The 24362-nt window shown below is 42.4% G+C and overlaps 1 long non-coding RNA gene across 1 annotated transcript; it reads right to left on the bottom strand.

Annotated features, from left to right (window-relative positions):
- Positions 1–4614: 4614 nt before the first annotated feature.
- Positions 4615–21307, bottom strand: LOC138949425 (uncharacterized). The gene is made up of 5 exons (XR_011450273.1): positions 21140–21307; positions 16928–17284; positions 16201–16347; positions 14213–14401; positions 4615–9964 (listed from the first exon to the last, which is right to left on the bottom strand). It is a non-coding gene; the product is annotated as an uncharacterized lncRNA (long non-coding RNA).
- Positions 21308–24362: the final 3055 nt, after the last annotated feature.

The raw sequence follows: 24362 nt of genomic DNA, 5'->3' as shown, positions 1-24362 counted from the left end.
CTTGCATAATTGCCTTTAAGCACACGCTGTAGACCTAAAAGAATAATCAGTCACTGCTAATATACTTTGAAGAATGAATTGTCAGTTTGTGACCAAACTCTCTGTCTTTCAAAACTTCAAGCGTTTCCTCTGCAACAACGTTATTTTGCTCACTTTAAGGCGGTAAGAACACCTTAGTTTTTGTTTCTAATTTATAGTAATACGGCCATTATGTATAATCAAACATATCCACAACACTTGTATTGTTGTTGAATTTAAGTTTGCCTAACACACACACACACACACACACACACACACACACACACACACACACTTGGTGATACTCTGTCCTTTTAAATGATTAGACAAATGTTCCTTCAGTTATGCGGCTGTTACTATGAAAGAGGGGCTGTGTGTATCGCGGGACTGCTGGGTCATAGTAGTACCACGCCGAGGGAGCACAGGCTGGCCATGGTGGGCGGGGAAGAGTGAAGGGGGTGACCTCTGTTGACCCTGTTGCTGTTCGCTGTGCCATCCGTAGGGGGGTGGCAAGGGGGGCTGTGACCTCAGTTGACCCTGATGCTGCTCGCTGTGCCAGCCGTCGTGAGGTGGCAAGGGGGACTGAGACCTCAGTTGACCCAGATGCTGCTCGCTGTGCCAGCCGTAGGGGGATGGCAAGGAGAGCTGAGACCTCAGTTGACCCTGACGCTGCTCGTAGTGCCAGCGGTAGGGAGGTGGCGAGGGGGATGTGGTCTGACGTCCTGGCCCTTGGATGTGGCGATCGTTGGTGGTGCTGTTGGCTCGATTGGGCATTGTTGGAGGTTTTTGCTGTTGAGGGAAGTGGGGGGGCAAATTCGTTTGCCTCGGCTGTTGCTGAAAGGACAGCCGTTGGTGCTCAGAGGGATAGCCCGACCCCGGCACCAAAGTTGGGGACTCCAGAAGAGTCCTGCGTTGTCCAAGGCTCTGCTGCTCCGGTTGGCGAGGCAGGCAGGCATACTTTATATTGCATGCCAGTCGGCTGGTGCCCTGTTGGCTAGGGTGAAGTGCGTCACGATACAGCACTTTGCGAGGGGCACCGTTTCGAGAGAGAGAGAGAGAGAGAGAGAGAGAGAGAGAGAGAGAGAGAGAGAAACACTTTATTACCGAGGGATGATAGCATTAGGTCCATAGAGAAAACTTGAACTTGAACTCAGTTGAACTTTATTACAGGAAAGATAGCATTAGGTCCGTAGGACCTTTCTTACAGCTAGTCCTGATCTAAGCAAAATGGTTATAATCGAAATGGGAATACATAGGAACAAACTTTTTATGATGAAACCCAGACACACGCAATAATAGTAATATAAGAATAAGATCATTCTTTACAGACATGTGATATACAGATATCACAATACGGGCAATACAACCATACATTATCAGAACACACACACGCACATATATATACACGCACACGCACACACACACAGAGGATCAACTAACTTATAAGGCAAGCCAACATAATACGACACACTAACCAAATAAAGGATCAAGTAGCAAAGTAGAAAAACAAACAAAAAAACCAAAGAGAGAGAGAGAGAGAGAGAGAGAGAGAGAGAGAGAGAGAGAGAGAGAGGGGATGAGAGAGAGAGGGTGAGAGAGAGAGTTTGTCATTTACACAGACCTGCCGCCAACTCTTGTGAAACCTCAAGAGTAGCAAGATAGGATTTTTTTTAATTTTCTGAGTAGCACTGAAATAGTGTTTTAGGCCAATCTGATGCTGGATGCTGTTTTCACGGCAAACCTCTGTCAGTTTGAACCTGTGACTGAGTCCGATGTGAAGAAAGTGATTTTGAAGTCTGGTACAAAAACCTGTGATCTTGATGTTTTTCCATCACATTTGCTGATTGAATGTTTGGACACAGTGTTACCTCACATTACCTCCGTCATGAATAGTTCAATTCTCTCTGGCACTTTCCCGTCTGTCATGAAACAAGCTCTAGTCAAACCCCTGATAAAGAAATCATCCCTCGACCGCAATGATTTAAAAAACTACAGACCATTTTCGAACTTGTCGTTTCTTTCAAAGATCTTGGAAAGACTGGTCTTGCTGCAACTTAATGCCCACCTCTCATCAAACAATCTTCTCAGCAGCTTCCAATCGGCTTATAGACCTGCCCACAGCACTGAAACTGCTTTGTTGAAAATTGTGAACGACCTTCTGATGGCTCTCAATAACGGTAAAGTGTCTGTTCTCACGCTTCTCGATTTGTCCGCTGCGTTCGACACCATCGACCACTCAATTATGACAGCCCGCCTTGAGGCAACTTTTGGCATCACAGGTTCTGCACTGTCCTGGTTCGAGTCCTATCTCTCGGATAGGATTCAAACAGTCGTGGTAAACAGCATCAGTTCAGAATCCACAGTCCTTCAGTTTGGTGTTCCTCAGGGATCCGTGTTGGCTCCAGTTCTTTTTGTTTTGTACATGAACCCCCTCGAGTCTTTAACCTCGTCAAACAGTATCCTATCGATCACCACGCCTTTGCAGACGACAACCAGTTGTACAAAGACAGTGAGATTGATCAAATTGATACCACTGTGAGTGAAATGGAAGACTGTGTTGTTGCTGTAAAGGCGTGGATGACGGCTAACAAACTACAGCTAAACGACTCGAAAACTGAATCCATGCTTGTCAGGTCCCAGTACAGATCTTTCCCTGAAAATTCTTTGCCTTCTAGCATTCATGTCGGCGATAGCGACGTCAACTTTGTCTCTTCTGTGACTAATCTTGGCGTTACCTTCGACCACTTCCTCAACCTTTCCCAGCACGTCCAAAACATCCGCACAATTGCGTACAGTAACTTAAGGAAAATCAGTTCTATCCGCCACTATCTTACCCCCCAAGCCGCTCAAACTCTAGCCTGTTCTCTAGTTCTATCCCGAATAGACTATTGCATCAGCCTGTTCTATGGCTGTGATCAAAAACTTGTCGAGTCACTCCAAAAGGTACAAAACTGTGCCGCCAAATTGATATATCGTTCTAAGAAGTTTGATCATGTCACACTGACCACTTCTTCGTTCCCTTCATTGGCTTCCCGTGTCCGCTCGTATCAGATGCAAACTTGCTTGTATCTGTTTCTCTGCCAAATTTGAAGATGGCCCTAAATACCTCAAGGAACTGCTCGTCACATATGACAATCCCTCTGACTACAACCTCCGCTCATGCGCTGACAGTCGCAAACTGGAAACTCTCGAGCGAAGCTTGCCTTCTTTTGGAGATCGCTCGTTTGCTTCTGCGGCTGCCATTGTCTGGAATTCTCTCCCTTCCTCCGTTCGCCATTCTGCTTCAAAGGACTCTTTCCGCAGTTCCCTTAAAACGCACCTTTTTCGCGAATCCTTGTAAATTGTCCTTGCCATCTTTATCGGACTGTTAGAGGTGAAGTTAGATTCGTTGTTTGAATGTGTCTTTTTTGTATAGTTGCTTCAGCTTTGATTGAGCCATAGGGTTGTGTATGAAATTTGCATTTAGTCTTTCTTTTTCTTGCTGAGTGTATGTACAGTCTAGAGAGGAGACGGACAAGGTGTGAGCTTGTCCAGGGGGGGGTATATGAACATCTCAGTGGCAGGGGGATGGAAGCACTTGCTAATAAGTGGGAGTGTGTATGCGCGTGGTGTGCACGAGGATGTATGCACGTGAGTGATATTTGTAAATGTGTATTATGATAATATCATCGTATTTATATTATTGAAATTGTTATATCTCGATGTACAGCGCTAAGAGCATAGTTAAATTTGTGAAGCGGCGCTATATAAGCTATCTTTATTATTATTACATATTATTATTTTAACAAATGTATTCCCACATCTGCATTTATGCCCTCTTGCACAAGATCAGACATTTTTAATAAAGTCTCATGAAAATTATGCCGGAACATAAAATGCCCATTGGAGAGCATCTGCAGTGACAATTTTTAGTGCAGATGATGTTTTATGACTGATTTTGTGACCACTACACTGCGTGGAAAGCAAAAATGATTACCTACCAGGACTGACAAAAAAGAGGGAACTGTTTCATGTTTGTGATTATTTGTTTCAGCGTAGCAATCTTTCGCTTTCTTTCTTTATTTGCGTTTTCAACCACAAAGGTAATATCGCGATGGGGAAAGGGGGGAGATGGGATAGAGCCACTTGTCAATTGTTTCTTGTTCACAAAAGCACAAATCAAAAATTTGCTCCAGGGGCTTGCAACGTAGTACAATATATTACCTTACTGGGAGAATGCAAGTTTCCAGTACAAAGGACTTAACATTTCTTACATACTGCTTTACTAATATCTTTACAAAAATTGACTATATTCTATACAAGAAACACTTAACAAGGGTAAAAGGAGAAACAGAATCCGTTAGTCGCCTCTTACGACATGCTGGGGAGCATCGGGTAAATTCTTCCCCCTAACCCACGGGGGATAATCTTTCGCTTGGCGTAGCAGTTGGCAGCTCTGTGAATGCGGAGACATGTAGCATGTATTTGAAAAAATAACGTATTAGATGATTGGTGACCTGTTCATGTGACTATCACCGTGGACACACACACACACACACAATGACAGACAAGTCTTTCTCTCCATCCAATCCAAATATACTACACAACATCAGCAGCCACTGGCATGGCGATCTTTATTCCTTTCTCTACCTTCCCACATCCACTTTGCCTATACTGACTGGGTGGCCACATATTGACCGACATGCAGTTTGTTGTTTACTTCATCTTGTGCTGTTATGTGGGGTCCACTAACAAAATAAAACATGTCTACTCTCTTCCGTGTCTGGCAAAGTTCTCTTTCAAACTTTTTTTCTTTATTTATTTGGTGTTTAACGTCGTTTTCAACCACGAAGGTTATATCAATTGTTTCTTGTTCACAAAAGCACTAATCAAAAATTTGCTCCAGGGGCTTGCAACGTAGTACAATATATGACCTTACTGGGAGAATGCAAGTTTCCAGTACAAAGGACTTAACGTTTCTTACATACTGCTTGACTAAAATCTTTACAAACATTGACTATATTCTATACAAGAAACACTTAACAAGGGTAAAAGGAGAAACAGAATCCGTTAGTCGCCTCTTACGACATGCTGGGGAGCATCGGGTAAATTCTTCCCCCTAACCCGCGGGGGGTATTTCAACAACTATGTACCACTTATATTCAGTAACGCTAAGAGTCCGTCGCGATATAACCTTCGTGGTTGAAAACAACGTTAAACACCAACAAATAAAGAAAGAAAGAAAGAACGAAAGAAAGAAAGAAAGAACGGTAAGAGTAGTATATCATTATAATTGTAAAAACGTAAGAAGTGAATTTCTTTGTACATACAGGCCACTGGATTCAGCACACTGGGCATTGTTTCAGTAAAAAGTGGTGCCACTTGCGAGTATGTGACAATGACAATTCTTTATAACAAGGGTAAAAGAGTAAGCAGTGATCTGCATTTTAAAATCTTGCCCTCGCCCTAAAGGGAAAAATACCGGAATACACTAGTAAAGAAAAAAACTGCTTCATATGTGTATAGATGACCTCAAGTTTGTTTGTTTGTTTGCTTAACGCCCAGCCGACCACGAAGGGCCGTATCAGGGCGGTGCTGCTTTGACATATAACGTGCGCCACACACAAGACAGAAGTCGCAGCACAGGCTTCATGTCTCACCCAGTCACATTATTCTGACACCGGACCAACCAGTCCTAGCACTCCATAATTTCGCTTGAAGTATCTCTAGTATGTTGGTAAAATATTCCAAAAGTTTCAAAGCAATCCACCAAATCATTGCTAAAGAGCAGACTTTTTTGTCATGATACCCCTAAAAAATGATCCAAAAAGTCCCATTTTTGACCGCTCTTGCGATCGACACATGCATCAGTAGGAATAGCATAGCACGCGAAATACGCAAGGTAGCAAAACAAAACAATCTATTCAGGGTAGATAATTGGTTTGACTTTCTTCTCGTATGTCAAAGTTGCAAAGTTTTGCCTATTGTGATTTCTTGTCAATTTTTCATTCGGCTCTTCCGTTTTTGTCTGGTCGATTTTGAGGGTACCCTTACTTGAGCGGCGGTCACGTGATCCCTGTAAAAGAAATATTTAATCCAAAAGGTAATCCTGGAGGTTAAGTGAACGGTCTTAACTGGCATATACAGTTTTAATGAAATGACACGGGGATTAATGCTTTAATTTGGGTTTGAAATTTGTTGCAATACTTTTTTGGCCAAGTTTATGTGATGGAGATTATTATGTTCAAAAACTTTTTTAATGATTGTATATCGGTAAAACTATTTTTGACATAGAAAAATAGATTGTTTATAGAGAAAATTTAGTGAACTGGTAAAGTTGAAAAGGCAGATCATTATTTCGGGGTATCAAGATGTAAGGTATAGTAGACGGAAGACAATTTTTATATTATTAATTTGGAAAAAAGGTGTCAAAAACTGTAGAAAAGACAATGTTGTACATAGGTTTTTTTTATTGATGCTTTTCCTTGTTAATTGTGATGAGGATGCATGTTTATGTAAAGTTGAAAATCAAGATTGGAATTTTTTTCAAACATACAAAGTGTGAACCTTGGCATCACAATCAGTACATGCATACTTTTTCATTCCTGTATGTGTTAACCTGTGTCGCTTCAAATTAGTCGACAGCGTGAACCTAGCATCACACTCGTTACACGCATACTTTTTCACTCCTGTATGGGTAAATATATGTTGCTTTAAATGCCCAGACCATGTGAACCTAGCACCACACTCTGTACATGCAGGTTTTTAACTCCGGTGTGTGTTACTTTCTTTCTTTCTTTATTTGGTGTTTAACGTCGTTTTGAACCACGAAGGTTATATCGCGACGGGGAAAGGGGGGAGATGGGATAGAGCCACTTGTCAATTGTTTCTTGTTCACAAAAGCACTAATCAAAAATTTGCTCCAGGGGCTTGCAACGTAGTACAATGTATTACCTTACTGGGAGAATGCAAGTTTCCAGTACAAAGTTTGTTTGTTTGTTTGTTTGTTTAACGCCCAGCCGACCACGAAGGGCCATATCAGGGCGGTCTTCTTCATTTGGTGTTTAACGTCGTTTTCAACCACAAAGGTTATATCGCGACGGATATCAGGGCGGTTCCAGTACAAAGGACTTAACATTTCTTACATACTGCTTGATAAAATCTTTACAAAAATTGACTATATTCTATACAAGAAACACTTAACAAGGTTAAAAAGAGAAACAGAATCTGTTAGTCGCCTCTTACGACATGCTGGGGAGCATCGGGTAAATTCTTCCCCCTAACCCACGGGGGGCCGGTGTGTGTTAGCATGTGTCGCTTCAAAGTACCAGTCTTTGAACCTGGCAATCCACACTCTGTACATGCATGCTTTTTTACACCTGTATGTGTTAACATATGTCGCTTCAATGTTCCAAACTGGGTGAATCTAACTTCACACTCTGTACATGCATGTTTTTAACTCCGGTGTGTGTTAGCATATGTCGTTTCAAATTACTAGAGTCTTTGAACCTGGCATCACACTCTGTACATGCATGCTTTTTTACATCTGTATGTGTTAACATATGTCGCTTCAATGTTCCAAACTGGGTGAATCTAGCTTCACACTCTGTACATGCATGCTTTTTCACTCCAGTATGTATTAGCATGTGTCGCTTCAAATCTCCAGACCGCCTGAACCTAGCATCACACTCTGTACATGCATGCTTTTTCACTCCTGTATGTATTAGCATGTGTTGCTTCAAATTACTAGAGCCTGTAAACCTGGCATCACACTCTGTACATGCATGCTTTTTCACTCCTGTATGTATTAGCATGTGTTGCTTCAAATTAATAGAGCCTGCAAACCTGGCATCACACTCTGTACATGCATACTCTTTTACACCTGTATGTGTTAACATATGTCGATTCAAATGTCCAGACTGGGTGAACTGAGCATCACACTCTATACAAGCATGCTTTTTCACTCCTGTATGTGTTAGCATGTGTCGCTTCAAAGCACTAGAGTGTTTAAACCTGGCATCACACTCTGTACATGCATGCTTTTTTACACCTGTATGTGTTAACATATGTCGCTTCAAACTTCCAGACTGGGTGAATCTAGCTTCACACTCTAAACATGCATGCTTTTTCACTCCTGTGTGTGCTAATAAGTGTTCCTTTAAATGACAAGGCCATTTGAACCTAGCATCACACTCTGTACATGCATGCTTTTTGACTACTGTATGTGTTAACATATGTTGCTTCAATGTTCCAGAATGGGTGAATCTAGCTTCACACTCTGTACATGCATACTTTTTCACTCCTGTATGCGCCAAGATATGTCGCTTCAAATCTCCAGACTGCCTGAACCTAGCATCACACTCTGTACATGCATGCTTTTTAACTCCTGTATGTGTTAGCATGTGTCGCTTCAAAGTATTGGAGGCTTTGAATCTGGCATCACACTCTGTACATGCATGCTTTTTCACACCTGTATGTGTCAACAAATGTTGCTTCAAACCACTAGAGTCTGCGAACCTGGCATCACACTCTGTACATGCATGCTTTTTTACACCTGTATGTGTTAACATATGTCGATTCAAATGTCCAGACTTCCTGAACCTAGCATCACACTCAGTACATGCATACTTTTTCACTCCTGTATGGGTTAACATATGTTGCTTCAAAGTTCCAAAATGGAAGAATCTAGTTTCACACTCTGTACATGCATGCTTTTTTACACCTGTATGTGTTAACATATGTTGCTTCAAATTTCCAGACCGCACGAACCTAGCATCGCACTCTGTACATGCATACTTTTTCACTCCTGTATGCGTTAACATATGTTGCTTCAATGTTCCTGACAGTGTGAACCGAGCATCACACTCTGTACAAGCATGCTTTTTCACTCCTGTATGTGTGAGCATGTGTCGCTTCAAAGCACCAGAGTGTTTGAACCTGGCATCACACTCTGTACATGCATGTTTTTTTACACCTGTATGTGTTAACATATGTCGCTTCAAACTTCCAGACTGGGTGAATCTAGCTTCACACTCTAAACATGCATGCTTTTTCACTCCTGTGTGTGATAATAAGTGTTCCTTTAAATGACTAGGCCATATGAACCTAGCATCACACTCTGTACATGCATGCTTTTTCACTACTGTATGTGTTAACATATGTTGCTTCAATGTTCCAGAATGGGTGAATCTAGCTTCACACTCTGTACATGCATACTTTTTCACTCCTGTATGCGCTAAGATATGTCGCTTCAAATCTCCAAACTGCCTGAACCTAGCATCACACTCTGTACATGCATGCTTTTTAACTCCTGTATGTGTTAGCATGTGTCGCTTCAAAGTATTGGAGGCTTTGAATCTGGCATCGCACTCTGTACATGCATACTTTTTCACACCTGTATGTGTCAACAAATGTTGCTTCAAACTACTATAGTCTCCGAACCTGGCATCACACTCTGTACATGCATGCTTTTTTACACCTGTATGTGTTGACATATGTTGCTTCAAATTTCCAGACCGCACGAACCTAGCATCGCACTTTGTACATGCATACTTTTTCACTCCTGTATGTGCTAATATGTGTTCCTTTAAATGACTAGGCCGTTGGAACCTAGCATCACACTCTGTACAGGCATGCTTTTTCACTCCTGTATGCGCTAAACTGTGTCGCTTGAAATGTCCAGACTTTTTAGGCTTAGCACCACTCTCTGTACAGGCAAGGTTTTTCTCTGTCAGGCTTAACATGCTTGGCTTCAGATTACGGGGCTCTTCGAGCCCAGCATTACTCTCAATACTTGAATGTTTCTCTTGTTTCAGCCAGGTATCACATTCTGTATCGCACTCTGTACTAGGATGTTCCTCTTGTTCCAGCCAGGTATCACTGTGAGCGCTGTCTGCAGCTTGTCCTTCCAATGTCAGCACTGTAGATATGGAAGCTGTGTCTGTGGCCACAACCTCTCTCACTGGCACTGGTAAATCAAAGCAAAAGCAAGTCATACAAGAGTGCTGATTATGATCCGTGAATAGCATACACGTTTTCTCCTGTTTCTTTAATTGGTGTTTAACGTCTTTTTTAACCGTTCAAGGTTATATGGCGACGGAGGGAAGGGGGGAGATGGGACAGAGCCACTTGTCAATTGTTTCTTGTTCACAAAAGCACTAATCAAGAATTTGCTCCGGGGGCTGGCAACGTAGTACAATATATTACCTTACTGGGAGAATGCAAGTTTCCAGTACAAAGGACTTAACATTTCGTACATACTGCTTCACTAAAATCTTTACAAACATTGACAATATTCTATACAAGAAACACTTAACAAGGGTAAAAGGAGAAACAGAATCCGTTAGTCGCCTTTTACAACATGCTGGGGAGCATCGGGTAAATTCTTTTTCGTCCCAACCAATATAGGACTCCCCCTAACCCGCAGGGGGTATTCTCCTGTTTCCTTTTGCAGATTAAACATACACTGAGCACAAAAAGTTAAGGATATTTTTTCAATGGTATAGCCCAGGTGTTAAGTTTTTGTTTTTTACTTTACTTTGACTTTATTTGGTGTTTAACGTCGTTTTCAACCGTTCAAGGTTATATCGCGACGGGGAAATGGGGGAGATGGGATAGAGCCACTTGTTAATTGTTTCTTGTTCACAAAAGCACCAATCAAAAAATTGCTCCAGGTGCTTGCAACGTAGTACAATATATGACCTTACTGGGAGAATGCAAGTTTCCAGTACAAAGGACTTAACGTTTCTTATTCCCCCCTCTGCTTCTTTACCTCTGTAAACTTGTAGGGGTAGTTATTTTTCGATAATGACCCAGCAACCAAACAAATAACGACCCAGCAACAGCCTGAATCCTCGATAGTGCAATGGGTTGAGAAGTTGTTCTGGTTCGGTACTACTTTTTGCAACTGAAAAGTTCCGAACGCTCTAACGTACGAAGTATACATCTCTGGAGCAAACAATACAAACATACCGCATTTAAATTAACAACTACAGGCCTGAACACATGAATCTTCATATAAAATCCATGAGTTCGGTTGTTTTCTAAATCTAGATTTGCCGTCCTCAAACGTTCATCACAAGCAATATCCCGCAAGGCAAGTAACTCATACTTTGTCTAGCGACAAGAGTAGTTCCCTTTCTTTTCACTCGGTTTATTCGACAACAGACTGCAATCCGACGGTCAGTTTTCAACAATATTTCATTTAATAAACAGATCACACGCAACCAAATGCACACATCTCATCAATTTAAATAACATAAAGCGGTTTCATACACTATTTTCCCCAGAAAAATGAACTTCATACAGTTTTTAACGTCGGTATACTGGTGCAAAAGTTCGTCTGCTAGTCCCATTTGACGAAAGAACATATTATCCTAAGCCATATCAAAACATATACAGAACACACAATATCTGCCTTTGCCGCCACAGCAGAATAACAGCATATCTGTGTACTTGATTTTAGTCCAAAATAGGAAAACTGACAAGAAGTGTTAACAAAATGGAATGATTTGCACGGAACTATACAACCGCGCATTAATCGATCGCCTGCGCAGGTTGACTGGTTGAGTGAATAGGATTCGATCAAACTTTCGCAAAAAACCTCCTCTTTTCTTTGAATAACTGAAGAAAGGAGGAATAAAGAGGTTACACACCTCGTCTCAGTGATTATAAAAAATAATGGTCTCAGTTCGCGGTCATGAAAAAGCTCGCTAAAGCTCGCATTTTTCATGATCCGCTAACTTCGACAATTATTTTTAATAATCACTGAGACTCGGTGTGTAACCTCTACTTACATACTGCTTGACTAAAATTCTGTACAAACATTGACTATATTCTATACAAGACGCAGACCGTTTGTGTCAACGGCATCAAATCTCAACCTTCAGCTCTCTAGTACGGTGTCCCGCAAGGGTCCGTGCTTGGCCCCATACTTTTCGTTCTATATGCCTCCCCTGTGTCCGATGTTATCAGTCGCCATGCGTTGTCACACGAGAGTTTCGCTGATGATACACAGCTTCATCAGTCTGCCCCTCTTGCTGAAGTTGACGTTCTGGTATCTCGGACACAGGATTGCATTGCGGATCTCAGTGACTGGATGTCTTTAAACAAACTCCAGTTAAATAGTGACAAAACCGAAGTTATGCTGGCCTGTCCCAAGAAATTTCTCAACCACCCTTCTCTTCCTGCCTCTCTCACTGTCAACGAACTACCTATCTCTTTCTCTCCGTCTGTCCGCAGCCTTGGCGTCACTCTCGATCCAACTCTCTCTTTCCAAAAACACATCTCTAACATCTGCAAGTCCGCCTATCTAGAGCTGCGCAAGATTAGTTCAGTCCGTCACTACCTCACCACTGATGCAACCAAAACGTTAGTGTGTTCTTTAGTCCTCTCAAAGATAGATTATTGCAATTCTCTTCTGGCCGGTCTCCCTAAGTACCTTTTAGATAGACTTCAAAGGATCCAAAATAACGCTGCCCGCCTGGTCTTCAAATCTTCCAAGTATGAACACGCCACACCCCTTCTTCACTCTCTACACTGGCTGCCTATCACTAAAAGGATCGAATACAAACTCTCCTCTCTTTCTTTTGCCGTCGTTTCTGGTTCTGCCCCAGAATACTTCTCAGAACTCCTCAATCTCTACACCCCCTCTCGTCAGCTTCGCTCCGCCGCCGACACTCGACTCTTCCGACTCCCCACAGTGCAAACAAAGACATGTGGCGAGAGGTCCTTCGCCTATCAAGCCCCTGTGACCTGGAATAGATTACCTCTGCCTCTCAGACACACAGATTCTCTCACTACATTCAAGACAAATCTCAAAACACACCTCTTTCAGCGCAAGTGATTTCCCCTCCAGCATCTCCCCACCCACCCCATCCCGCCCCACCTCACCCCCTACCTAGTGCCTAAAATAACGTGTTATTTTCTGCGCTTTGTGTCAGCACTGTTTGTGTGTGTGTAAATAGTATTGTTGACACGTTTTTATACAGTAGCCTATTGTGGTTCTTGTGCCTAGGCTGTGTATTGGATTGTCATTGTATGCCTGCATCATTAGTTGTCAGTAATTATTACATGTGCTGATTGTTCTCTTTGCCTGCGCGCGTATAGTATGTTGGTTATGTTTGGTCATAGTATGTTTGTTTATGTTTGGTCGTTATCTTTGCCTGTGCGTGTATTGTATGTTTGGTCGTTTTCTTTGCCTGTGCATGTATAGTTTGTTGGTTATGTTTGGTCGGTTTCTTTGCCTGTGCGTGTATAGTATGCTTGGTCGATGTATGTATTGTAAAGCGCTAAGAGTAGACATTTTTCTAGAATAGCGCTATAAAAGTTTGCATTATTATTATTATTATTAAGAAACACTTAACAAGGGTAAAAGGAGAAACAGAATCCATTAGTCGCCTCTTACGACATGCTGGGGAGCATCGGGTTTTTTTGGTCAGAAATATACGTGTATTTGAAGATCAGTCTTTCTTTTGCTCAAAAATGTGTTTCTGGAATCTGAGCAATATCTGGATATGACGTCACTGGTCCGTGACCACGCCTACCCTCAAAAATGTTTTTTTTACAGCATGATTCACTTTCAACCATCAAAACAGCGACTTAAACTGAATGATAGTTTACATTTTTTACATCCGAAAGTTTATTTGGTGTCTTACCTAACAGTTCATACACATTTCGTTCAAATCCGTCGCGCTGTCAGGCTGATTTAGCGTGAAAATAGAGCGACCACAAAACTGAAAAACAGCAAAATATCCATGGTTTTTATGGTGTTTTTGCTGTGTTTTAACTGTTTCTGCTCAGTGTATGGTGGCGTGTGATTGAGAACAATATTTCTTTCCTTTTAATGTGCCAACGAGGTTTATAGACTCCACGATTAGATAGTACTTATTTCGGCAAGCATTGAGTTGGAACCACCATACTCTTCCAATTTTAAAGTTGATATGAAAAATCACTGATGTGTCAAATTACAACCAAATCCTTGCAACGACGCGTGAAAGAAGTCGTTTTTTTCTTTCTTCTTCTTCTCCTTCGTTAATGGACTGGATCCCCTATATGCACTCATGTGTTTGCACGAGTGGATTTTTATGTGCATGGCCGATTTTACCCCGCCTTTCAGGCAGTATACGCCGATTTCAGGGGAAGCATGCTGGGTATTTTTGTTTTTCTATAACCCCTCGAACTCTGACATGAATTACAGGATCTTTTCTGTGCGCACCTGGTCTTGTGCTTGCGTGAATACACGAAGGGAGATCTTCTTCTTCTTCTTGGCGTTCGCAGAGGTTACACGATCAGTCCAGCACTGGTGATAAATGTTGTCGTTTTCTCCAACTCCTGTCGACTGCCATATAGTTTGGTCTGCAAGGGAGTTGGTGACGGCACGAAGGGAGATAAGGCACTAGCAGGTCTGCACATTAGTTGACATGGGAGATCAGAAAAATCGCCACCCTGGACCCACCAGGCGGTTGCGGCCGGGATTTGAACTCACGACCTTCCGATAAGGAGGCCGATGTCTTATCAACTACGCCACTGTGCCCGTCGAAATCCTTTCATATCTCTGTTTGTCTCAGTGAACAATAAACAACCCAGTTAAGCTCAAAGATTACTTTCCTCTCATGTGAACTTCTGTATGTTGTAGATCGCCAACGGTCTTTTCATGCTTTAGTGCGAGAAAAAAACATCCTCTCACTTTGACACATAGCTAAACATAAAACCTTGCTGATTTCCCTGCACAGCGGTAATTGCTCAGTGTCAAGTTTTCTCCATTTATAATGTTGAAAATTGCTTAAACTCATTCAAACGGACCATAGTTTTTGAAAAAGATTTTTGTGTATTTTTGGGATTATGAACAACTCCGTCATTCTGATTCATCATCGCTCCACGCTATCGCTTTTAAGTCCCTCTAACCGGACGCTACAGTCCTACGCGAATCTATCAAAAGAAGAATACAGAGTTATCTCCCATATGTTGTTCGCTAGCAGTGTTCGCGAGACGAAAATGATTGCAGATTGGCCGACTTCGACAGTTGTCTCCGTTCTGCTCTTCACAGTTATGATAAAGACATCGTTCTAAGGTCAAAACAAGTCAAAATTTTGGGACTGCTGCCGGAAGGAGACCGTAATGTATGGTTGCATCACTGTCAAAAAATCGTCTGCTCCAGCGACCGCCGAAACCAAACGGTGGATTATCATGTGACACTGTTGCCATATTTAGAGTTGTTTGCACAGTAAATACATCCGCGGAAAATAGCTTGCTTGAAACTGTCTAAAATAAAAATTCCTCTGTAATTCAAAAGTTACAAAACACCATGAAAAATCATTATCGACGATCGCAAATCTCCTTATATCAATAACACATTACAAAAAGCTCTAAATATGTTAAATAAAATCGGTTTCCTTGCCAGACAAGGAAACTCAAGGCATCCTGTCAGTGAGAGAATGAGCCGAACTCATTTTGACCTGAGTTCAGGATGCAACTCTGTATGATGGCTTTCCCAATCTAACGTATAAAAAAAAAACCATTGTTATTCAGCGAATTAAGACAATTTCCAAATTACAGTGGTTTTATTGTTTGTAAAATCACTTGATGAGCATTGTTGCAAAAACAAATTCGAACATCTTTTAATAACATGAGATTACATAACAATTTGATCGAAAAATAGACAGTGACTAAGTTTGGTCAAAATGACTCCGGACTCCGAGGTTGGTGTGTTTCATCTGCAATTTTGGAGTCTTTCACACGCTCTGGTGCTAATGTAAGTGATCAGGATGGTAAGAGTAACAAAGGAACCACCAAGAAATATTGTTTTCAGCTGGGCCCTGAAACCTATGTCGACCTTTTAACAGAGCTGCTTATTCAGCCTGGGCCCATGGGGAGAAAATGATGCTTAAGAAACCTCATTAAATGTCTGTCTGTCTGTCTGTAAAAAATTCCATTTCAAACGGCAGAAATTAATATGTAAGCGCCTAGGGCTATATCTAGATTAGGCGCATAAAAATGATCACAATAATAATAATAATAATTAAACATTTGAAAATCAACTCTTTGGGGTAATTTGAACAATTTACCATGAAGACGTCCAGGTCGCCCACATCTCTCTCTCATCATTAAGACCCACTTTTCTGAGACTTTCCCTGTTATTAGATTCCCCCCTGTTAAGACCTACATGGCTTATATTCGACAAAGATATAAATAGAGGTACAGTACCACTGTCCTGGTCTCTTGTCTCCTGTTTCAGCCAGGTATCGCTGTGAGTGCTGACTGCACCTTGTCCTTTCAATGGCTGCACTGTATCAAATGTTTCTCCTGGTTCCTGTTTTGGGCAATGGCATTCTGCTTGCTGATTCAACATACCTAAAAGCAGAAGCAGGCAATTTCAAAAGCAACACTCAATAGAGTCTAAACTGTGTCAAGTCCCAAACACACCACCCAAGCTTGCAACCACAATATATATACTACCCACTCCAAACCCTTCCTTCAAAAGGTGTGAAGTGCTTTCTTCTTCTTCTTCATTCATGGGTGTAAACTCCCACGTTCACTCATGTTTTTGCACAAATGGGTTTTTACGTGTATGACAGTTTTTACCCCGCCATTTAGGCAGCCATACGCCGCTTTCGAGGGGAAGCATACTGGGTATTTTCGTGTTTCTTTAACCCACCGAACTCTGACAATGACATGGATCACAGGATCTTTTTAGTGCGCACTTGGTCTTGTGCGTGCGTGTGGGGGATAAGGCACTAGCAGGTCTGCACATAAGTTGACCTGGGAGATTGAAAAAATCTCCACCCTTAACCCACCAGGTGGTAGCGTCCGGGATTGAAGTGCTTTCAAGACTGGTCGTCACCAATAATGTCATTTGACCACCACCACTCCCCCAAAACATCCCCTTCCTCCCCAATCAGGTGTTTCATTCACCTGATCTTATGAACCTTACCATAGGGGCGTGTTTCAGTGATGTGCCAACACTCTTCTGCGACATCAATCTCTATCTTGACATCTGAGAGAAGAGCTGAGTCTCCTTCCTCCATGCTGTTAGGAGAAGCCATGGTTCCTGACAGTTCAAGGTGCTGACTGTTCACTGATCAAGGTGTTGGCAGATCATAGCAGCTCGCTCTTTAAGGTGTTGGGCGATCATAGCAGCTCACTGATCAAGGTGTTGGCCGATCATAGCAGCTCACTCTTCGAGGTGTAGGGCGATCATAGCAGCTCACTGATCAAGGTGTTGGCTGATCATAGCAGCTCACTCTCCAAGGTGTTGTAGGTTCATGGTTGATCAGCGTTCAAATCATTGCTGTGGGAACAACAATGTTCAGCAGTTTAAAGAAGCAGAGAAAAGATTTCTCTTTCGCTCAAACTCACACACAGGCACACTAAACCAGCAACAAGCTCATGAGTAGATATATCAGAGTTTGTGGGGACAATACTTTTCAATGATTGAAAGTTCATAAAAGTTGACAAAATATATACCTCTCTGGTACAGATAACAAATAGGTACAATCTATGGTCTATGACCTGTAATTCTCAGATTTCATTTAACATTAAGTCAAGTTTTGACTAAATGTTTGAACATAGACGGGGAAGTGTGACAAGGGTGGTGGTGTATGTGACTGTGTGTGTGCATGTATAAAGCCGTTCAGAAAAAAAAACAATGGACCGATCTTCATGAAACTATACAATGTACATGTATATAAAAATTCTCCCAAGTGATACCCCTAGATGTTTTTGATAAACCAAGGGACATCATTTACACAACAGAGTTGCCTCCTTTGATTGAAAATGATGTTTTTGTTCTTAAAACACATGTAAAAAAACCCACGGAAATCATTCATACAGTTCATTTTGAGACTTCAAAAGTCTTCAATGACTTGCTAATTATGCTTACGGGGGCAGGTTCTGCAAAATTGGAGGCTTTATTGCCACTAAATCGTGAGCTATGTATAAGGCAGGTCTCAAGATAACTTCATGGTCCATCTCACATTTCCATGGAATTGCTTGAACAAATTTTTCCATGAACTCTGCACGGCCCTTTTACAGCAGGCAAAAAATCCGGGAAATAATGTCTGTCGCAAATTGAATGATAGCCCAGTTTACCGATGACGCTCTTGTAAAGTCAATTTTTATTTCAACAAATCCGCTATCTTTTTCGGAGTGTCGAGGGTTGGTACATTCACATAGTATAACCGTTTCTAGGTCGACACACACTCCAAGTGTGTTCCAAACTCCTAAACTGCCATGAAGCATCAGTTTCGTGTGTGTGTTTGTTTTTGTCTGTGTTTGTTCCTAGCATACTTTGATACCATGAATCGAAAGTGAAGCCTACTTTCGCAAAATGGCGTCGAACGACGCTCCGAGTGTTGATGCGTTTCAGTGTCGAAAATGCAATCTACATCACAGCAAAGGCCGTGCAGCATCAGATTGTTTTTGTTTCTTTATACTCTTATAATCAACTGCTCTGCGTTCCAATCGCAAAGTGGTGTCAAATGGCAAATTCGCTTCGCGACCGGAAGTTAAAGCCGGAGTGTATACAGTGGTCAGGTCTTGTATACACTCCGAGTGTGAGTAGCCAATGCGTTGTTTATCTCACACAAACTCAATACTGACTATTCCCCTCCCATCTAAAGTGCTGCTAATCGTACTTTGGACCATGTATTCCCCTCTTGGATTCTAATTTGTGTTCAAAAATGGTATTTTGACTTTCAACCTAAAATATTTCTTTTCTTATTCCGATTTCGAATACATCGAGTTTTGGGTAAAATTGATCGAATTACATCACAAATCCGCTTCAGTGTCAAGATCTTGACAAGAATCTCTCACTCAAGATAACTGAACCACTTGAACTAGGCGGAGAAACATTCATTCAGTCTGAAGCCATCGAGTCCCACATACCATCAAAACTTCGGCAGCAAAACAACAGCGTACCCTGGATCAATAGGACAATCAAGAAATTGCTAAAAAGGAAAAAAAAAAGGGAAAAAAAGACTATACAAGAAAGCCAAGAAGACCAAGAACTGGCAGAACTACAGATTCGTACAAAAAGAATGCAGACGACAAATAAGGAAAGCAGAATCAGACTACCTCAACAGCACCATAGAGGAAGGGCTGAAAGACAACAACAGCAAACCCTTCTGGAGGTATGTTAAAGCCAAGCGCCAAGACAACATAGGAGTCGCCCCCCTGAAAGACAACAACAGCAAACCCTTCTGGAGGTATGTTAAAGCCAAGCGCCAAGACAACATAGGAGTCGCCCCCCTGAAAGACGGATGCACCCTACAAAGCGACAGCAAGGAAAAGGCCAGGATCCTCCTCAGACAGTTCCAGTCCGTCTTTACTAAGGACACTGGAACAGAACCACCTGCAATGGAGGGACACCCCTATCCTGCCCTTGAGGAACTGAGCCTCAACCCCAATGGTGTAGCGAAGCTACTCCGGAACCTTGACCCCCAAGAAAGCATCAGGCCCAGACAGCATCCCCAACCAAGTACTGAAGACATGTGCCGATACAATCGCCCCACCCCTCACCCTCATCTTCCAACGTTCCCTCACCACTGGGAAACTGCCGTCGGACTGGCTCTCCGCTAATATCTCCTCGGTATTTAAGAAAGGGGATCGAAACAAAGCAGAGAACTACAGGCCAATCTCCCTTACCTCAGTCTGCTGCGAAATACTGGAGTACATTATCTGCCGCCACCTCCTGACCCACATGGAAAAGCACAGCATCCTCACCAACAACAACCATGGCTTCCGAAGCGGATACTCCTGCGAAACCCAGCTCCTAACTACCATGCACGACATCATGAAGTCCCATGACGCTGGTAGACAAGTTGATGTGGCAATCCTGGATTTTAGCAAGGCCTTTGACACCGTACCCCATGGGAGGCTACTGAGCAAACTTCACCACTACGGAGTCAGGGGTCCAGTCCACCAGTGGATAACTTGCTTCCTCACCCAACGCAGTATGAGGGTGGTCCTGGAGGGTGCGGAGTCCGAGGAAGTGACAGTCATGTCAGGGGTCCTACAGGGTACAGTGCTCGGCCCTTTGCTGTTCCTGTGCCACATCAATGACCTACCACAGTCTGTGAAATCAACGGTACGACTTTTCGCAGACGACTGCCTACTATACAGAGAGATACGTACCTTCCAGGACCACCTCACTCTCCAAGAGGACCTCAGACAACTGGAGCAGTGGGCACATAAATGGGGGATGCAATTCAACGCAAAGAAGTGCTACATCCTTAGTTCAAAGCCCACTTCCAACTTCTTCTTCACCCTTGATGGAACAATCCTCAAGCACGTTGACAAGAGCCCCTATCTCGGTGTCCAAATTTTATCCGACCTAAAGTGGTCACCACATGTGACGACCACCAGCAACAGAGCATCATCAACACTTGGATTCCTCCGCCGAAATCTACGAAACTGCCCACAGACCTGCGGACGCACAGCATACATTGCCCTGGTGCGATCAACCCTAGAGTATGCTGCGGTTGTGTGGGATCCCCATCTGAAGCAAGACATTGAACGACTAGAGCGCGTACAACACAGAGCAGCCAGGTTCATCACCAAGGACTATAAGTCTAGAGAGCCTGGCTTTGTCACGAAGATGCTAAAGGACCTCGAGCTCACAACACTCCAAGAACGACGGCGCCAACATAGGCTTACAACACTCTTCAAAATATCCGCAGGGCAGATACCAGCACTCCCCCCCGAAAACTTCCTCACCCCTGCAAAACAGACCCGCAGGAGGGTGAAGCCAACACAGTTTAGCGACTACAGTTCCAACAACGTGATCGAGAGACAGGCCATCAACAACTCTAAAGGCCTAACCATACCACACTGCCGAACTGAACTGTTCAGACACTCATTTTTTGTAAAGACAGCTCAGGAGTGGAACCATCTAAGCGAGGAGGTGATAGGCTGCACATCAGCAAAAGCCTTTTCTACTGCCGTAGGAAACCTCCCTCCTCCCCCCTCCTCTCTTTAGGCCGCTGCGCCCACCAATCCCGTCGCATATAATAGTCAACTTGGCTCCTGCGACGTACCATACCAGAACCAGAGCCAGAACCAGAAGCAAGTTTTGGCTAACGACCTCCCCGGCTCCCATTGGCTGCATGTAATGAACCCACAACGCTAAAGTTCACTTGAAGATTACCCGTTTCAAATCCACTGAGATTCGGCGTGTGACCTCTACTTATAACACCAACCGACTGTAAAAAGAAGTCATTTGTAGCTTCATTACACAGTAATAGCACAAATAATTCACTTGCTCTTCATGGGTCAGCGTATAGCGTTTGCTCACGTGACAAATGGCAGCAGTAGCCAAACAGAGTGATTTCCCTTACGTCTTTTTGCCTGAACTGCCAAAAAAGAAAGGATAGGCACCAGAAAAGTACAATCAAACCCTGCTCAGCCTGGCAATGCTTTAAAACTGAGAGCTGTGAGGTCACGAAATGATCGTGGCTCAGACGAGATTAAAAGATATGCTAATTCGAAAACACAAACTAATATTGATGTTAACATCAAATTTTAAAGAAAAGTCCACCCAAAATAGTAATTAGTGATTGTTTGTTTGTTTGTTTGTTTGCTTAACGCCCAGCCGACCACGAAGAGCCATACCAGGGCGGTGCTGCTTTGACATATAACGTGCGCCACACACAAGACAGAAGTCGCAGCACAGGCTTCATGTCTCACCCAGTCACATTATTCTGACACCGGACCAACCAGTCAGCCACTAGCTAGATTGCCAATTTTAAAGTCTTAGGTATGACCCGGCCGGGATTTGAACCCACGACCTCTCGATCACGGGGCGGATGCCTTACCACTAGGCCAACCGTGCCGGTAGTAATTAGTGTACGCTGACAACCAACCGTAGCTCTCTATTTTACAAGATCCGAGCACATGTACCCTTCAATCCCGACCTGCATGGAGAGAGAGAGAGAGAGAGAGAGAGAGAGAGAGAGAGAGAGAGAGAGAGAGAGAGAGAGAGGGAGAGGGAGAGAGAGATTCAGATTCAGATTCAAAACTTTAATACAAAGGGATAAAGGTTTTAGGCAATGCCTAATCTTCCAACCTGTCCCTTTTAGACATACATGACATTATACATTACAATTATATATTTATATAACATGTATTGAACAGCCAAACGAATAACTAATTAACTAAGAATTTGTAATCAGGTTAAAACTAACAAAACACTAGTTATAATAACGTGGTTCATTGATTAATAAAATGATGATTAATATGTTATGCAGTAACAGTTATGATTTTAAAGTGTAGGGAGAGAATTATTTTTGACAAAGATATTTTCGAACATTTTTTTTAAAATATGAAAGGGTTTGACATGTTTTACAGTACATTGGAAGTATATTCCACACAAGCGATCCCCAGTAGGATAAACTAGATTTATACAAATCAATGCGTGGGAGCGGTATAGCGTATAATTCAAAAGCCTCGCTCTACCAGGAGGACGCTCAAACAGGTCTTGGATGTATGAAGGTGTTTCATGGTGGTACATTTTGAACATGAAAACACTAGCATTTAAAAAGAACTGCTGATGTAGCGGAAGAATGTTCAGTTGAGTGTATTTTTCTTGAGTAGTCATATTGGGATCTCGGTTTAATAACTTTACACCTCTCTTGTGAAGTGTGTTTATTTTCTTTATATGAACATCACTGGCATTGCACCAGACAGTAGATGCATAGCAAATGTGAGAGAGACAGTGTGCGTGGAAAAACATTTTGAGGGCATCCACACAAACAACGCACCAGAGCTTGTTAAGTAAGAAAATATTCCTAGAAACTCGTTTATAAACTGTATCAATGTGAGAGCGCCAGTTAAGTTCATCATCAATTACAACTCCAAGCACACGGTGTTGATGGACTTGAGCAATGCTAACTGTACCATGCATAAGATCAAGGCTCAAAGGCTGTCGCTGGTGTTTTTGTCTTGTGGTTATTAACATGCTTTTTGTTTTCTTAGGATGCAGTGCCATTCTGTTACAATTACACCAATCATTAATATTTGCTATACTTTCTTGGAGTACTTTTCTTATGAGATTTATATCTGTATTACTGCTGTGAAGTGTTGAGTCATCCGCAAAAAGATCAAGTACAGCATTTTCTTGTTTGAGGTGTAATGGTAAATCATTAATGTATAGTCCAAACAGTAAGGGACCAAGGATAGAACCTTGTGGGACTCCACATTTTACAGTGCCTTGTGATGAATATGAACCGTTTAGGTAGACTGCTTGTTTCCTATCTGACAGATATGATGTAAAAAAGGACACAGATGAGCTATTTTGCAGGTAAATAGAGAGAGAGAGAGAGAGAGAGAGAGAGAGAGAGAGAGAGAGAGAGACAGAGAGAGAGAGAAAGAGAGAGGGAGAGAGAGAGAGAGAGGGAGAGAGGGAGAGAGAGAGAGAGAGTTTGTCATTTACACAGACCTGCCGCCAACTCTTGTGAAACCTCAAGAGTAGCAATATAGGATTTTTTTTGAATTTTCTGAGTAGCAAATAGTGTTTTAACAAATGTATTCCCACATCCGCAATTATGCCCTCTTGCACAAGATCAGACATTTTTAATAAAGTCTCATGAGAATTATGCAGGACCATAAAATGCCCATTAGAGAGCATCTGCAGCGACACTTTTCAGTGCAGACGATGTTTAATGACTGATTTTGTGACCACTATACCACGGATGACTATACACTGTGTGGAAAGCAGAAATATGTACCAGGACTGATAAAAAAGAGGGAACTGTTCCATGTTTGTGATTATTTGTTTCAGCTTAGCAATCTTTCGCTTGGCGTATGCTAGCAGTTGGCAGCTCTGTAAATGCATAGACATGTAGCATGTATTTGAAAAAATTACGTCATTAGATACTTTGGTGACCTGTTCATGTGACTATCACCGTGGACACACAAACAAACACAATGACAGACAAGTCTTTCTCTCCATCCAATCCAAAAATACTACACGACATCAGCAGCCACTGGCATGGCGATCTTTATTCCTTTCTCTACCTTCACACATCCACTTTGCCTATACCCGACTGGGTGGCCACATATTGTTTGTTTGTTTGTTTATTTGTTGCTTGACGTCCAGCCGACTACGCAGAGCCATATCAGGACGAGGAAGGGGGGGATGAAGGGGGCCACTTGTCAAGCGATTCCTGTTTACAAATGCACTAACCCATTACTTGTGTCCCAGCAGGCTTTAGTAAAACTAAATTAATACCTACTGGAAGATTACCAGTTTCCAGTATGTTAAAATAGGCTTAACCTATCTACTGCTGGACTTACATCAGAACACTAACAGATTAAACTATACATGAATCGCGAGACAAGCGGCAAGAGAAGAGATTTTTGGAAAAAATACA

Source organism: Littorina saxatilis, linkage group LG15, assembly GCF_037325665.1.
Source record: "Littorina saxatilis isolate snail1 linkage group LG15, US_GU_Lsax_2.0, whole genome shotgun sequence".
Lineage (NCBI taxonomy): Eukaryota > Metazoa > Mollusca > Gastropoda > Littorinimorpha > Littorinidae > Littorina > Littorina saxatilis.
Note: the sequence above shows the minus strand (reverse complement) of the source record. Positions and strands in the feature narration are given on the sequence as shown.